Raw genomic sequence first — 16299 nt, forward strand, 5'->3', positions numbered from 1 at the left:
CTTTCCCACTTCAATTCAAGAATCGTATTGGTTGTAACAAACCCAAAGGAAACTGATGTTTAGTTGTCAACTTTTGACAAATTAAACACCGAGTTACAAAATTCGTAACATCTCGCTTTAAACTAGGTCACCAGTAAACTTCTCTGAAATCATGATACATCTTTCCACTACCGAGATACATAGCGTAAGGGCTACTATGGGCCTCGGTAAGAATCGTTTGCCTTAATTCTACATCATGGGACACACACAACCTACCTCGAAATTTCAAGATATCATCTCCATCAACATCAAAATATCCCTTAAGACCTTGCTCAACCTGTCGAATCCTCTTTAGTAACTCCCCATCTAAAGGCTTCTTCTCCTTAATTTGTTGTGATAAAGTTGGCCTCACTTGAAGTTTAGCTAGGAAACCACCATCACTACCCAAACTTAAGCATGCAAACATAGCTCTCAACTCTGCCATCAACTTTCTACTCAAAGCATCAACAAAAATATTTGCCTTGCCAGGATGATACTCTATCACACAATCATATTCCTTTAACAACTCAATCCAAAATATTTGCCTTAAATTCAGCTCCTTTTGAGTGAGGAGGTACTTCAGACTCTTATGATCTGTGTAGAAAACACACCTTTCCCCACACAAATAATAACACCAAATCTTGAGTGCAAAAACCACTGCAGCTAACTCCAAATCACGAGTAGGGTAGTTTCACTCAAGCGTCTTCAACTACCTTGAAGCATAAGCCACAACTTTTCCCTCTTGCATCAATACACAACCTAGACCTAAATATGAGGCATCACTATAAACCACGAATCCTTCCCAAGTTCTGATTGAATCAACACTGGTGCTTTAGTCAAAACTTCATTCAGCTGCTCAAAACTCTTCTGCCTAGCCTCAATCCATTCAAACACCACATCTTTCTGAATTAGTTTTGTTAAGGGTGCAGCAATAAGAGAAAACCCTTCAATGAACCTATGATAATAACCATCTATGTAACAGCCCGATTTAGGCCTAGTCAGAATAGTCATTTTGGGACCACAAACCTAACGAGGAAAAATTTATTTTTTATTATATTTTTATGGTCTAAAATTTCGAGGAATGATTTTGTGAAAATTTCGTTCAAAAATTTCAACGTTTGGGTACTCAATTTACCAAAAGGACTAAATTGTAAAAAGTGAAAAAGATGAGTTCTACATGTTAGAAGTGTCCAATTGTTATGAAATTTTAAATTGGAGGTCCTTAAATGGTAATTAGACCATTGGTTACATTGTGGACAAAAATGGACATGAGATAAGTGAAATAGGAAAATTTTAAGTTAGAGGTATTTTGGTAATTTGGTAATTAAAATGTATTAAAAAGACAAAATAGGCCAAAAATCATCAACTTCAAGCCTTGGCTGAATTTCGCAAGGGGGGAAGCTATTGATAGGTTTTTCAAGCTTCCAAGCTGCATAGGAAGTGATTCCAAGCCCCGTTTTTATTGTTCTTTACGTTTTTAGAGTCTCGATAACTTGATTTAGCTTATGCTAGCAATAATTTAATCTAGGGTTTATATTTGGAAAAATACCCATAGGTGAAATATGTTTATTTTGATGTTTTATGGTAGAATGTTAAGCTTGAAATTATGTTAAACAACTTTTGCTAAGCGATTTTAAGTGAAAAGGAGTAAAACGACATAATTGGTAAAAATACCTAATATTCATAAGTGTTAGAGTGGGAATTCGATGTTGCCATCGAAGGGAAAAATGTTCAGAATGTCATAATACATAAGAATAAGGGATGAAGTTTAATTTACGAGCTTTGGGGCAAAATCATAATTTTGTGAAACTTTAGGGGAAAAAATGTAATTTTTGCCAAAGTGTGATTTTAGGACTAGATTGAATAATGTGATGTAAAATAAGTTCAATGTGTTATTATAAACCAAGAAAGATGAGGAATTGACCTTGAAAGCGTGATGGTAAGTTTGTATGTGAATAATACATTATTTTAATTTTATTTAATATATTGTTGAGATATGATTGAATATAGAATAAATATTTGATGTAGATTACAAAATGTGAATAAATTGGAAAAGTTAGTAAAATGTTGTGAAGTAAGGTTCCCGATTGAAAACTCGGATTTGACCGGGATTCTTTGAATGTAAGGGGTTACTAAGTGCAGATTCCCCGAATCATTGATCAAAAAGGGGTTGCTATGTGCTGATTCCCCGTATCATTGATTATAAAGTGGTTGCTAAGTGCTGATTCCACCGTATCCTTGATTGTGAAAGGGGTTGCTATGTGCTGATTCCCCGTATCATTGATTATAAGGTGGTTGCTAAGTGCTGATTCCACCGTATCCTTGATTGTGAAAGGGGTTGCTATGTGCTGATTCCCCGTATCATTTATTATAAGGTGGTTGCTAAGTGGTGATTCCACCGTGTAACGGTTAATATTTCGAAGTGTTCATTGGGGAAATTAGATAAGTGAAAATATATGTGAATCAAATAAGGTAACATGATGAATATTGGGTTCGATATTTAATCGACCCTTGAGTAAGATGAAAAGAAGTAATGTAATTATGAAAAAGTAAAATGTGCAACAAAATAGTTTTGGATAGTATCAATAGTGTGACTTTGAGAAATCACCAAAAATGGTAGAAATTGAATTGGAGAGTGAATTAGATATTAAATGAAATCTTAACGAGTCTATTTTTACGTAAAAGAAACAGAGCAAGCAAAAGAGTTATACATTTTGATATATTTTAATTTTAGTGAGGTAGGGTCGGATTGATTTTAGAATTCGCTATTTTAAATTTGGAAAATAATTAAAATTGTACAAAAATAATTACAAGTTATGATTTATATGCTTAGAATCCTTAATGAGTCTATTTTCAATGAAAGCAAATAGAAATATTATCCGAATTTTGTACAATGAGAATTAATTTTTAGTGAAGAGAGATCAGAGATGTTGAGTAGTGAAACAGGGGTGAATTTAAAGAATAAATTGTACTAATTGGCCGAGTCAAAAATTCTAAAAATTTTATGGTAAGAAGAGATTTGAGTCTAGTTTCTAGGAAAATTAACAAATCTTAATTTGCAGCACTGTAGCTTTGGATAAAAATGATTTAGTGACTCTGACTCAAATAGATAGCTTTAAATTTAAATATAAGTGAATAGTGAAATTATGTATTATGCTATTTAAGCATGTTTTATACATAAAGGATGTGGAATGGAGAGGAGGAGAAGGAAAATTAATTATATATATTAATGATTTGTGTATAATTGGTTATATGCTCGATTATAATCGATAAACGTTAAAATAGAAATGATGCTTACATTTGCGTATTATTGATCATGATTTAAGCTCATATACGAAAATAAAGTTGTTCAGTATGCGAGTGTGGTATATTTGGTATGAAGTAAGGCCATGAATGGTTTATGGATTACATGTTGGTAAGTTTGACACATGAATAGATGTTGAACTTAGCCATACTTATAATGCTTACGCTATATGTTTATTTGGCTAATATGTGTAGTGTACACACTTAAGCTTTGGCCAAGTGGTGGCTGAATTATGCCACGCTAAATTTATAAGTTATGCATTGAAATTTTAAGCGCCTAGATGGGAATATGCTTGTGATCATGTGGTTAATGTTTAAATTATGTAAAGTTACTTGTAATGGTTTATCATGTGGTTAATTCCAAAAATAATTATGTTTAAATGTACTAGCTTGTGACTATGGTTGAATGATATGTTATTGTTTTGTGTGATATTCGTAGGAAATGGGTGTGGAGTCATATATATGTACTTATGAGAGTAAGTTAGAAGCTTTATGACCTCACCATCACCCCCTTATCAGTATTATTTTATGACGAAAATTATCTTGAAGATACAGTTATGTTTTTCAATTGAGTTAATTCTGATAGTATAGAAGTAAACACTTAAATGTTTGAGTGAAAATGTATTGATTATGAGTTGAAACTCATAAAGGTATGGATCAAAGAGTATAACATTTTGTTATTGATAAATGTTATAATTATATGAGCACATGAGTTATGATATTTGGATTATGATGCTATATAGAAATTTCGATTGTGAATTAATGATTTGAGTTGACATATGAATTATGTGTTAAGAACAAAAGTGATTAAAAGCAAATGTTTGTTAAATGCTTTGAGAATATGAAATTAGTAATGAATTGGCTATTTGTGATAGTATGTGTTATGCACATTTATGTGTAAGATAAATTTGAGGCTCTACTACACTCACCCCCCATATCAGTAAAATGTTACAGAAGTTTGTGTACGGAAAGATTAATAATGTGGTCGGAAAAGTGAATGAATTAGCAAATGAAGAAAATATAAAAGGAGAGATATTGGATAGTTCTGAAAACTACTTAGATTCTGCAAAGTTACTGTCACAAAAGAAGTTAAATCCGATTAAATGATTTATTCAGGTATGTTATTTAAAGAAAGAATTAACCGAAAGTTTTTCTGGATCAATTTCTGTTAGTAAAGAGATAATGTGAAAATTTTGATGACAGAATTAGATAATTGAGTAAAATTTGTATTGTATTAATAATTGAGTACAGTAGCTATAATGGGGTAATTACTATGATTCTTTTTAGACATTCTGTGTGTACAATTATCTTTAGAAGTATATATGACTGTTTAGTTTCAAAAAGAATTCTTATCATATGAGAATATTAGCTAAACATATTAATAGATGAAAGTATTATTGATCTGTTTGGGTTATGTTCGACATTGCCAAGTCTTTTTCTGGTAATTATTCCCTTGTGTGAATACGAAAATTGACAGTAAAGTCCGAGTGAGGCTAATATTTTGTTTCTACTGGTTATTGTTCTGTTGAATATACTTGAAGATTATTTTGCCTCTGTTATTTTAGATTCCAGTATTTATGAGTGACATTTATCTTTCTAGAAATTTTCTGGGATATCATCGAAATTGATATCATTCTATATGGGTTATAATTTTTCAATATTTTGTGTAGCTTCAAATGTTGAAATATCATTGTCCTGATTTTCTTATGAACATATGTGATTATCTGTAAGAGATATGAAAATCCAAAGTCATGTGTGAAATTGAAATGTACTGTGTGGAAGTAAATTCTTAATCTACTATCTGGTAAGATTTTTGGGGACGAAAATCCCTAAAAGGGGGGAAGAGTTGTAACAGCCCGATTTTGGGCCTAGTTGGAACAGTGGTTTTGGGACCACAAATCTGACGAGGAAAAAATTATTTTTTATTATATTTTTATGGTCTATAATTTCATGAAATGTTTTCGTGAAAATTTCGTTCAAAAATTTCGACGTTTGGGCACTCAATTTAGCCAAAAGGACTAAATTGTAAAAAGTACAAAAGTTGAGTTCTACATGTTAGAAGTGTCCAATTGTTATGAAATTTTAAATTGGAGGTCCTTAAATGGTAATTAAAAAATTGGTTACATTGTGGACAAAAATGGACATGAGATAAGTGAAATAGGAAATTTTTAAGTTAGGGGTATTTTGGTAATTTGGTAATTAAAATGTATTAAAAAGACAAAATAGGCCAAAAATCATCATCTTCAAGCCGTGTCCAAATTTCACAAGGGGGGAAGCCATTGCTAGGGTTTTCAAGCTTCCAAGGTCCATAGTAAGTGATTCTAAGCCCCGGTTTTAATGTTCTTTACGTTTTTGGAGTCCCGGTAACTTGATTTAGCTTATTCTAGCAATAACTTAATCTAGGGTTTATATTTGGAAAAATACCCATAAGTGAAATGTGTTTATTTTGATGTTTTATGGTAGAATATGAAGCTTGAAATTATGTTAAACAACTTTTGCTAAGCGATTTTAAGTGAAAATGAGTAAAACGACATAATTGGTAAAAATACCTAATGTTCATAAGTAAGTGTTAGAGTGGGAATTCGATGTTGCCATCGAAGGGAAAAATGTTCAGCATGTCATAATACATAAGAATAAGGGATGAAGTTTAATTTACGAGCTTTGGGGAAAAATCGTAATTTTGTGAAACTTTAAGGGAAAAAATGTAATTTTTGCCAAAGTGTGATTTTAGGACGAGATTGAATAATGTGCGTGTTAAATAAGTTAAATGTGTTATTATAAACCAAGAAAGATGAGGAATTAACCTTGAAAGCATGATGGTAAGTTTGTATGTGAATAATGCATTGTTTTAATTTTATTTAATATATTGTTGAGATATGGTTGAATATAGAATAAATATTTGATGTAGATTACAAAATGTGAATAAATTGGAAAAGTTAGTAAAATGTTGTGAAGTAAGGTTCCCGATTGAACACTCGGATCTGACCGAGATTCTTTGAATGTAAGGGGTTGCTAAGTGCAGATTCCCTGAATCATTGATCAAAAAGGGGTTGCTATGTGCTGATTCCCCGTATCATTGATTATAAGGTGGTTGCTAAGTGCTGATTCCATCATATCCTTGATTGTGAAAGGGGTTGCTATGTGCTGATTCCCCGTATCATTGATTATAAGGTGGTTGCTAAGTGCTAATTCCAAATTATCCTTGATTGTGAAAGGGATTGCTACGTGGTGATTCCCCGTATCATTGATTATAAGGTGGTTGCTAAGTGCTGATTCCACTGTATCCTAGATTGTGAAAGGGGTTGCTATGTGCTGATTCCCCGTATCATTGATTATAAGGTGGTTGCTAAGTGTTGATTCCATCGTATCCTTGATTGTGAAAGGGGTTGCTATGTGCTGATTCCCTGTATCATTGATTATAAGGTGGTTGCTAAGTGTTGATTCCACCGTATCCTTGATTGTGAAAGGGGTTGCTACATGTTGATTCCCCGTATCATTGATTATATGGTGGTTGCTAAGTGCTGATTCCACTGTATCCTTGATTGTGAAAGGGGTTGCTATGTGTTGATTCCCCGTATCATTGATTATAAGGTGGTAGCTAAGTGGTGATTCCACCGGGATCCTTTGAACATGAGGTGGTTGCTAAGTGCTGATTCCACCGTGTAACGGTTAATATTCTGAAGTGTTCATTGGGGAAATTGGATAAGTGAAAATATATGTGAATCAAATAAGGTTACGTGATGAATATTGTGTTCGATATTTAATCGACCCTTGAGTAAGATGAAAAGAAGTAATAAAATTATGAAAAAATAAAATGTGCAACAAAATAGTTTTGGACAATAACAATAGTGTGACTTTGAAAAATCACCAAAAATGGTGTTAATTGAATTAGAGAGTGAATGAGATATGACATAAAAGCTTAAGGCGTCTATTTTTACATAAAAGAAACAGTGCAAGCAAAAGAGTTATAGATTTTGAGATATTTGAATTTTAGTGAGGTAGGGTCGGATTGATTTTAGAATTCGCTGTTATGAATTTGGAAAATAATTAAAAATTGTACAAAATCAATTACAGGTTATGATTTATATGCTTAGAATCCTTAATGAGTCTATTTTCAAAGGAAACAAATGAAAATATCATCCAAATTTTGTACAATGAAATAATTCATTTTTAGTGAAGAGAGGTCAAAGATTTTGAGTAGTGAAATAGGGGTGAATTTAAAGAATAAAATGTACTAATTAGCTGAGTAAAAAATTCTGAAAATTTTATGGAAAGAATAAATGTGAGTATAGTTTTAGGGAAAATTAGCGGATCTTAATTTGCAGCTCTATAGCTTTGGATAAAAATGATTTAGTGAATCTGACTCAAATAGACAGCTTTGAATTTAAATATAAGTGAATTGTGAAATTATGTATAATGCTATTTAAGCTTGTTTTATACATAAAGGATGTGGAATGAAGAGAAGGAGGAGGAAAATTAATTATATATATTAATGATTTGTGTATAATTGGTGATATGTTATAATTGATAAACGTTAAAATAGAAATGATGCTTACATTTGCGTATTATTGATCATTATTTAAGCTCATATGGGAAAATAAAGTTTCATAGTATGTGAGTGTGGTATATTTGGTATATAATTTGGTATGAAGTAAGGCCATGAATAGTTTATGGATTAACTCATGTTGGTAAGTTTGATACATGAATAAATGTTGAACTCGGCCATACTTATAATGCTTACGCTATATGTTTATTTGGCTAGCATGTGTAGTGTACACGCTTAAGCTTTGGCCAGGTGGTGGCTGAATTATGCCACGTTAAATTTATAAGTTATGCATTGAAATGGTAAGTGCCTAGATGGGAATATGCTTGTGATCATGGAAAGGGTGGTAATGTTTAAATTATGTAAACTTACTTGTAATGGTTTATCATGTGGTTAATTCCAAAAAGAATTATGTTTAAATGTACTAGCTTGTGACTATGGTTGAATGATATGTTATTGTTTTGTGTGATATTAGTAGGAAATGGGTGTGGAAATAAAATGAAATACTAAGTTCATACTTGAAGAATAAAATGACGAAAAAAGGGATGATGAGTTGATTTGATGTTGTTAATTAAGCTTAAGTGATGTTTTCATTGAAATACTAAGAATTTTATAAATGTGTTAATGAATGGTATAATTAATAAATGTTGAGTTAAATGGTGAATACGTATTAGTATTGAACTTAACGATATTGAAGTGTATATGAATTAAATGGAAGTTTCTAGTGATATGATTTGAATTAAAAGAATTATTGTGGTATTGAAATATATATATTGGATTGAGAAATTGATTTGAATTGTGAACATGAAAGATTGTGAATTGAAATAAAATGGAAATGAAGCATTGAGTTACATGAGTAAGTATCGGGTCTCGTAGGCCCTATTTTTTATGAATATAATATTTTGAGGATATGTTGCAAAGAATTATAAAAGCATGTTAAAATTTTGAAGAGTTTAAATTTGAATGAAATTTTGTAACTCGGTTTAATACGTTTATATGTGTAAGTTTTCTAGTAATGCCTCATACCCTATTCTGGAGTTGAATACGGGTAAGGGGTGTTACAAGCTAAACCCAATAAACTCCTAATTTTAGTAACACTCATAGGCGGATTCCACTCTAAGATTGCCTCAATCTTCTTAGGAGCCACTTGAATCCCTTATGCAAATATAACATGACTTAAGAACGCCACTTCCTTAAGCCAAAATTCACACTTACTTAACTTCACATACAGCTGCTTATCTCACAAAATCTGCAAAAACAACCCTTAAATGCTTGTCGTGATCCTCCTCAGAATGAGAATACACCAAAATATCATCTATAAAGACAACTACAAATTGATCCAAATACAAATAGAACAATCGATTCATCAAATCCAGGAACGCAGCAGGAGCATTAGCTAATCCAAACGACATTACCAAGAACTCATAACGCCCATATCGAGTCCTAAAAGTAGTTTTCAACACATCAGACTCCATCACCTTCAATTGATAATACCCCGATCTAAGATTAATCTTTTAAAACACCGTTGCACCTCGAAATTGATGAAACAAATCATCAATTCGAGGAAAAGGATACTTATTCTTAATTGTCAACTTCTTCAACTACCTATAATCAATACACATCCGTATCAAACCATATTTCTTTTTCACAAAAAAAATGATAGACCCTACAGAGATACATTCGGTTAAATAAACCCCATATCAAGAAACTCTTGCAACTAAATCTTTAATTCTTTGAGCTCTTTTGGTGTCATTCAGTAGGGCATAATGGACACTAGTGCAATACCAAGATAGAGCCTAATTCCAAACTCAACTTCCTGATTTGGTGGCAAACCAGGTAAGTCTTCTAGAAACACGTGAGGAAATCCCAAATAGTGTGAATACCTTGAACTCTTAACTTAGTTAGTAAGGAGTTGAGAGTTCAGGATATCTATACCGTTAAGGATTTTCCTAATGTGTTTCCTGAAGAGTTTTCTAGTTTACTGTCAAAATGTGAGGTTGAGTTTGGAATTAAGGTTTATCTTAGTATTGCACCAATGTCTGTTGCATCCTATCGCATTGTGCCAAAAGAGCTTAAAGAGTTAAAGATTCAGTTGCAAGAGTTACTTAACAGAGGGTTCATTCGACCAGGTGTGTCTGTTTAGGGTGTATCAGTTTTGTTTGTGAAGAAGAATGATGGTGCGATAAGGATGTGTATTGATTATAGGCAGTTGAATAAGTTGACCATCAAGAACAAGTATCCTTTGCCTTGAATTGATGACTTGTTTGATCAATTCTGAGGTCTAACGATGTTTTCTAAGATTGATTTAAGATCTGGGTATCATTGGTTGAAGGTGAATGAGTCTAATGTGTTGAAAACTACTTTTAAGACTCAATATGGGCACTATGAGTTCTTGGTCATGCCGTTTGGTTAAACTAATGCCTCTACCGCATTCATGGATTTGATGAGCCGAGTATTTCATTCTTACTTGGATCAATTTATGGTTGTCTTCATAGATGACATTTTGATGTATTCCTATTGTAAGGAGGATCATGAGCCAAATGATACTTGCTATTGATGGTTAACTTATTCAACTGCCTAAAATCAATACACATCCTCATTGGACCATCATTCTTCTTCACAAACAAAATCGATACATCCAAGGAGACACACCCGGTTGAATGAACCCTTTGCCAAGCAACTCTTACAACTGAATCTTTAAATCTTTAAGCTCTTTTGGTGCCATACGATAGGGCGCAATAAACACCGGTGCAATACCAGGATAAACCTCAATTCCAAAGTCTACCTCACCTTCCGACAGTAAACTAGGCAACTCTTCAAGAAACACATCAAGAAAATCCTTGACGGTACGAGTATCTTGAACTCTCAACTCCTTACTAACTGAGTTAAGAGTTTAGGATATTCACACTGTTAGGATTTTCTTGACGTGTTTCCAAAAGAGTTACCTAGTTTGCCACTAGATCGGGAAGTTGAGTTTGGAATTGAGTGAGCTCTATCCTAGTACTGCACTAGTGTCTATTGTGCCCTATCGTATGTCACTAAAAGAGCTCAAGGAATTGAAGATTCAGTTGCAAGAGTTGCTTGATAGGGGGTTTATTTGACTGAGTGTATCTTCGTGGGGTACATTGATTTTGTTTATGAAAAGGGATGGTTTGATGCGGATGTGTATTGATTATAGGTAGTTGAAGAAGTTGACAATTAAGAATAAGTATCCTTTTCCTCGAATTAATGATTTGTTTGATCAATTTCGAGGTGCAACGGTATTTTTGAAGATTGATCTTAGATCTGGGTATTATCAGTTGAAGGTAAAGGCGTTTGATGTGTTGAAAACTACCTTTTAAGACTCGATATGGGCGTTATGAGTTCTTGGTGATATTGTTTGGATTAACTAATGCTAGTACCGCATTCATGGATTTGATGAATTGAGTGTTCCATTTGTATTTGGATCAATTTGAAGTCGTCTTTATAGATGATATTTTGGTGTATTCTCTTTCTAAGGAGGATCACGACGAGAATTTAAGGGTTGTTTTACAGATTCTTTGAGATAAACAGTTGTATGCGAAGTTGAGTAAGTGTGAATTTTGGCTTAAAGAAGTGGAATTCTTAGGTTATGTTGTGTCAACAGATGGAATCTGTGTGGATCAAAGGAAAATTGAAGTGATCTTACAGTGGAATCCACTTAGGAGTGTTATCGAAGTTTGAAGTTTCTTGGGTTTGGTGGTTACTATCGTGGATTCATTGAATGGTTTTACCTTATTATAGCACCCTTGACGAAAATAATCTAGAAGAATGTGGCGTTTGAATAGACTGATGAAAGGTAGAAGAGTTTTGAACAGCTTAAGGTAGTGTTGACTAAGGCACCTGTATTGATTCAACTAGAGTCAGAAAAAGGTTTCGTGGTTTATATTGATGCTTCGTATTCGGGACTTGGTTGTGTGTCGATGCAAGAGGGCAAGGTTGTGGCATATGCTTCAAGACAGTTTAAGATGCATAAATGAAACTATCTAACTAATGATTTGGGGTTTGTTGCTGTGATTTTTTCACTTAAAACTTGACATCATTATTTGTTTGGTGAGAAGTGTGTCATTTATACTGATGATAAGAGCCTTAAGTACCTCCTCATCCAAAAGGAGTCAAATTTAAGGCAAAGACATTGGATTGAGCTTTTGAAAGATTATGATTGTGTGATAGAGTATCATCTTGGCAAGGTGAATGTTGTTGCTGACGCTTTGAGTAGAAAATAGATGACGGAGTTGAGAGCTATGTTTGCGCACTTGAGTTTAACTAGTGATGGTGGTTTGTTAGCTAAACTTTAAGCAAGGCCGATTTTGTCTTAATAGATTAAAGAGAAGCAGCCATTAGATGAAGAGTTGTTAAAAAGGATTCGTCAAGTTGAGAAAGATGTTAAGGGGGATTTTGATGTTGACAATGATGATATATTAAATTTCTGAGGTAGGATGTTTGTGCCACAAGATGTGGATTTGAGGCAAGCTATCCTTACCATGGTGCATAGTAGCCTTTACGCTATGTATCTTGGTACTGGTAAAATGTATCATGGTCTTTGAGAGATTTATTAGTGGTTTGGTATGAAGCATGATGTTACGAATTTTGTGGCTAGACGTTTGATTTTTCAAAAGGTGAAAACTGAACATCAATTTCCTTCAGGTTTGTTGCAACCGATTGCAATTACTGAATAGAAGTGGGAAAGGATCACCATAGACTTCTTTTTGGGTTTGCCTTTGACCCCTGTAACGCCCCGAATTTGCGCTTAGAAGAAATAGGCCTTGAGAGTAGGAAGACATAAAAGTTTACGTGTGCAAGGAAATAGCACAATTGGCTATCTACTTCAGTGGTTAAGTGATTTAGCAGTGTTTGGGAGTGTCTGAAAAGTCTTGGGTTCAAATCTAGGCTTTAGTAAAAATTTTACTTTTTCCTTTAAGTGAACCATGGAGTTGGTTGGAAGGCCTTATAATTATTTATGGTTAAAATATGACAAAGAAAGAATGTGGTCTAGTGGCAAGGTGGCATTAGGAGTATGCGTATGGTCTGAGGTTCAAGTCAGGGCATGTGCAGAATTTTTTGGTTGTTCCTTGAATAAACCTGGATATTGGTGTGAAGGCTTTATAAAATATTTAGGATAAGTTATGACATAAAGAGCTTATTGGCTTGATGGTAAGTGGTGTGGTAAAGCTTCAAAGGGGGATGGTGTTCAAGTCATGCCTGGAGCGAAGAAATTTTTATTTTGCTAACATGAGACGGCAAGTGTTGGAAGTAGATTCAAACTCTATTGAATGAAAGTTTGAATTGGTCTTGGAGTTGCTATGGAGGATATCAAGGAGTAAATAAAGGAGAAAAAGGGGAGTGATTTGGGGAGATTTTCAAGGAATTTGAAGTGTGAAGGGAATTGTAGCTGAATTGGGTATCTTGAGTAGGTGAATTCGGTTAGGGGTCCTTTGGTGTGTGTATTTGTTGCAATTGGAGAGCTTTAGGGGATATGATTGGCTGTGTTGATTGTAGTTTTGGTATTTTCATTATTGCTTTCTTTGATGTTTCGAACCTCTAAATCCTTCCCTTTTCTCTATGGTGCCAAAATTGGCAAGTGACCATTCGGGTTATTTTTGTTCTTCTTCATTTCGTGAAATATCGAAGCTTTGTATTGCATTTTCCAAGTCTTTCTTCTTCTTTTGTTTCAGTCCCTGTCGAATCAATTATTTTTGAGTTCTCTCTTCTACCTTCCCCACTTTGGCCGAATATCCCTTTCTCTTTTACTCTATTCCTTCAGGTTTTTCGAGTTTCCCTTACATTGATTTAAGTCAAATATTTTTTTCTCTTTCCCGCTTCTATTTTTGGTTTCTCTTAAAGGAGGGGGAAATCGGCTTTGGTATTCCTCTGTTCCATTGGCCGAATATATGGTATTCCTATTCCTTCTCTTCCATTGATTTTATTTCTCCTAGCGGTTGGCTCTACCCAACGCGAGTTGCTCTTGGTGGATAGGTATTTTGGTAAGGACAAAAGTAGTGCTGCAGGCGTGTAAGTATTGTGTTATTTGGTAATATATTAAGGTTCTTAGCATGTGATCATGTCGCATTATTTTGGCAGCATCGAAACGTATTGAACTCAGCTTATCTATGGATTTGTATGACTACATCGATTGAAGCAGTGGAAGTGTGAATCACAGGATCATTCATACCAAGAATCTAAAAATGTGTGTAACTGTTTTCCGTAAATGATAATCGACAAAAGTTGAAAAGCTAAAAAGCTGAAAAGCCGAAACTTCAGCATTTGGGACCTCGCGAGCATGCGATCGCTTGTGTGGTAAACTGAGCCCACAAGTCATGGGCGATAGACTGTGGTGGCCGCCATGAGCGTTCTCATGGGTTTGGGCCGATCTGGGCCTTGTTTGGCTGAACAGGCCGTGTAGGCCTAATAGGCTCGTGGGCCCTATACGGACAGAATCCACGTCAAATGGAAAAAATTGGACTGCGCTATGTAGTTCGCATAGCCGTGGCTAAAATTAGGCTAAATAGGCCACACAAGCATGTGGGCCCACTTGGGTCGAATATTGGGCCTTAGGCCCATTTACACCGTTATGATCATTTAGGTTATTTGTGTCGCTCGAGGTGACTGTAGACTCAGAGGGGTCGTTTTTTATACCGAGACACCAAAGTAAGTAAAATAATCGTAATGCCCTGTAGGGTAAAATTACCGAAATACCCTCAAAGGGGGAAATGATTATTTTGCCCCTTAAGGGTAAATGACTGACTTGTGCTATGATTTGACTGATTTAGCTATGATTTTAATACTATGATTTGATTGACTTAACAGTGAATGATATGATGATTTGTAGGCCAGACATTCTGCATACATGACATACTGCATGGGGATGGGATATTGGTTATGGAGGAAGTACTGTTCTGATAGGGTCGCACGGGTCGCATGAGACGACTGTGGACCCAGTAATGATCTGTTAAAGTTGCACGGGTCGAACGAGATGACTGTGGACCTATCGATGGCTTTAAGCCGCGTAATCTGATTATGGCTCTGTGCCATCTTGATTATGGCTTTGTGCCAATCGTATTTACCCGCGGCTATGTGCCTATCATATATATTGATGACTTTGTGTCGATCACAATTACCCGCGGCTGTGTGCCAGTTATATTATCGTCAGTGATGGTTATGTGCCAAACTTATTACAGTTACCGATAGCTTTGTGCCATCCTGATTATGGTTTATAACCATTTTGTCTACGACGCTGGGCCGTTCTGTTGACTTAGTGCCGCAATTGGTGCTAAGTTTGGTGTGTTGGCTGGATCGGGGTGGGATTCATCCTCATACTGTTGCATATCTATTTATGAGATTTGTCACTGTACTGGGCTTAGGCCCACTTGTTCTGTATTGGTTTGGGCTAGGCCCAATTGATTCTGTTTTGGATGCGACCCAAATGACATTCTTTTCGGCTTTGGCCACATATACTCTAAACTGAACTGTACTTTATTGTTACTGATTCTGTTTCTATGTACTAACTGTTTCTTTAGTAAGGGGATTACACACTGAGTTTTCGTAACTCACCCTGTTTTTAACCTTTCAGCTAATCCCCGGCGTTAGACGGTTTGGAGCTGCGAGGGACTCGGAGAGGGCCACACAACTGCACATGTTTTATTCTGTTTTGCTCATTTACTTAAGCACTTTGATTTTGATTCAGATTGTAATAAGGCCTTTATAATTTCTGGATTTTAAATTTGGGATTTTATTGATTGTGATTTATACCTGCTAGAAGTAGAACACGATTTTTTGAAATAAAAACTATTTTCAAATACTACGTTTTTGCAACTCAGCCATTTTTAAAATATCACATTTTCGTAATCATTTGTTTTAAATTAAGCTTCCGCAACAAATAAGGTTTTAACAGTAATAACGTTTTAAAAGGGAATAACTTCTTAATAAACCACGATTGAAAATAAATAAATGAAAACTGAGGTTTTGTACAAGTATTAAATTTCAAGAAGGGTTTTCAATGAAAACATGGTGTTTGAAAAACACTTCAATGTGACACGTCAGATTCGGCCCTAACGTCTAGGCCGAGTTTGTGGTGTTACAATCCCAATGAAGAAGGATTCGGTGTTGGTAATTATTGATCAGTTTTCAAAGAGTATGCATTTCTTGGCATTGTGTACCAATTATTCTTTATAGAAGTTGGCTGATTTTTACATTGCTAAAAGTGTACGTCTTCATGGAGTTCCATTTTCTATCATCTCATATAGGGATCTGCGCTTTACATTGAGGTCATCGAAGAGTTTGCATAAGGCTTTATTGTTGAAGCTTAGTTTCAGTATGACTTATCACCCCCAAATTGATGGTCAACCAGATAGGGTAATTCAAGTTTTAGATGATATGTTGCAATGATGTGTGATTGAGTTCGATGGTAGTTGGGAGCG

The sequence above is a fragment of the Gossypium hirsutum genome, chromosome D03, assembly GCF_007990345.1.
Source record: "Gossypium hirsutum isolate 1008001.06 chromosome D03, Gossypium_hirsutum_v2.1, whole genome shotgun sequence".
Taxonomy (NCBI): Eukaryota; Viridiplantae; Streptophyta; class Magnoliopsida; order Malvales; family Malvaceae; genus Gossypium; species Gossypium hirsutum.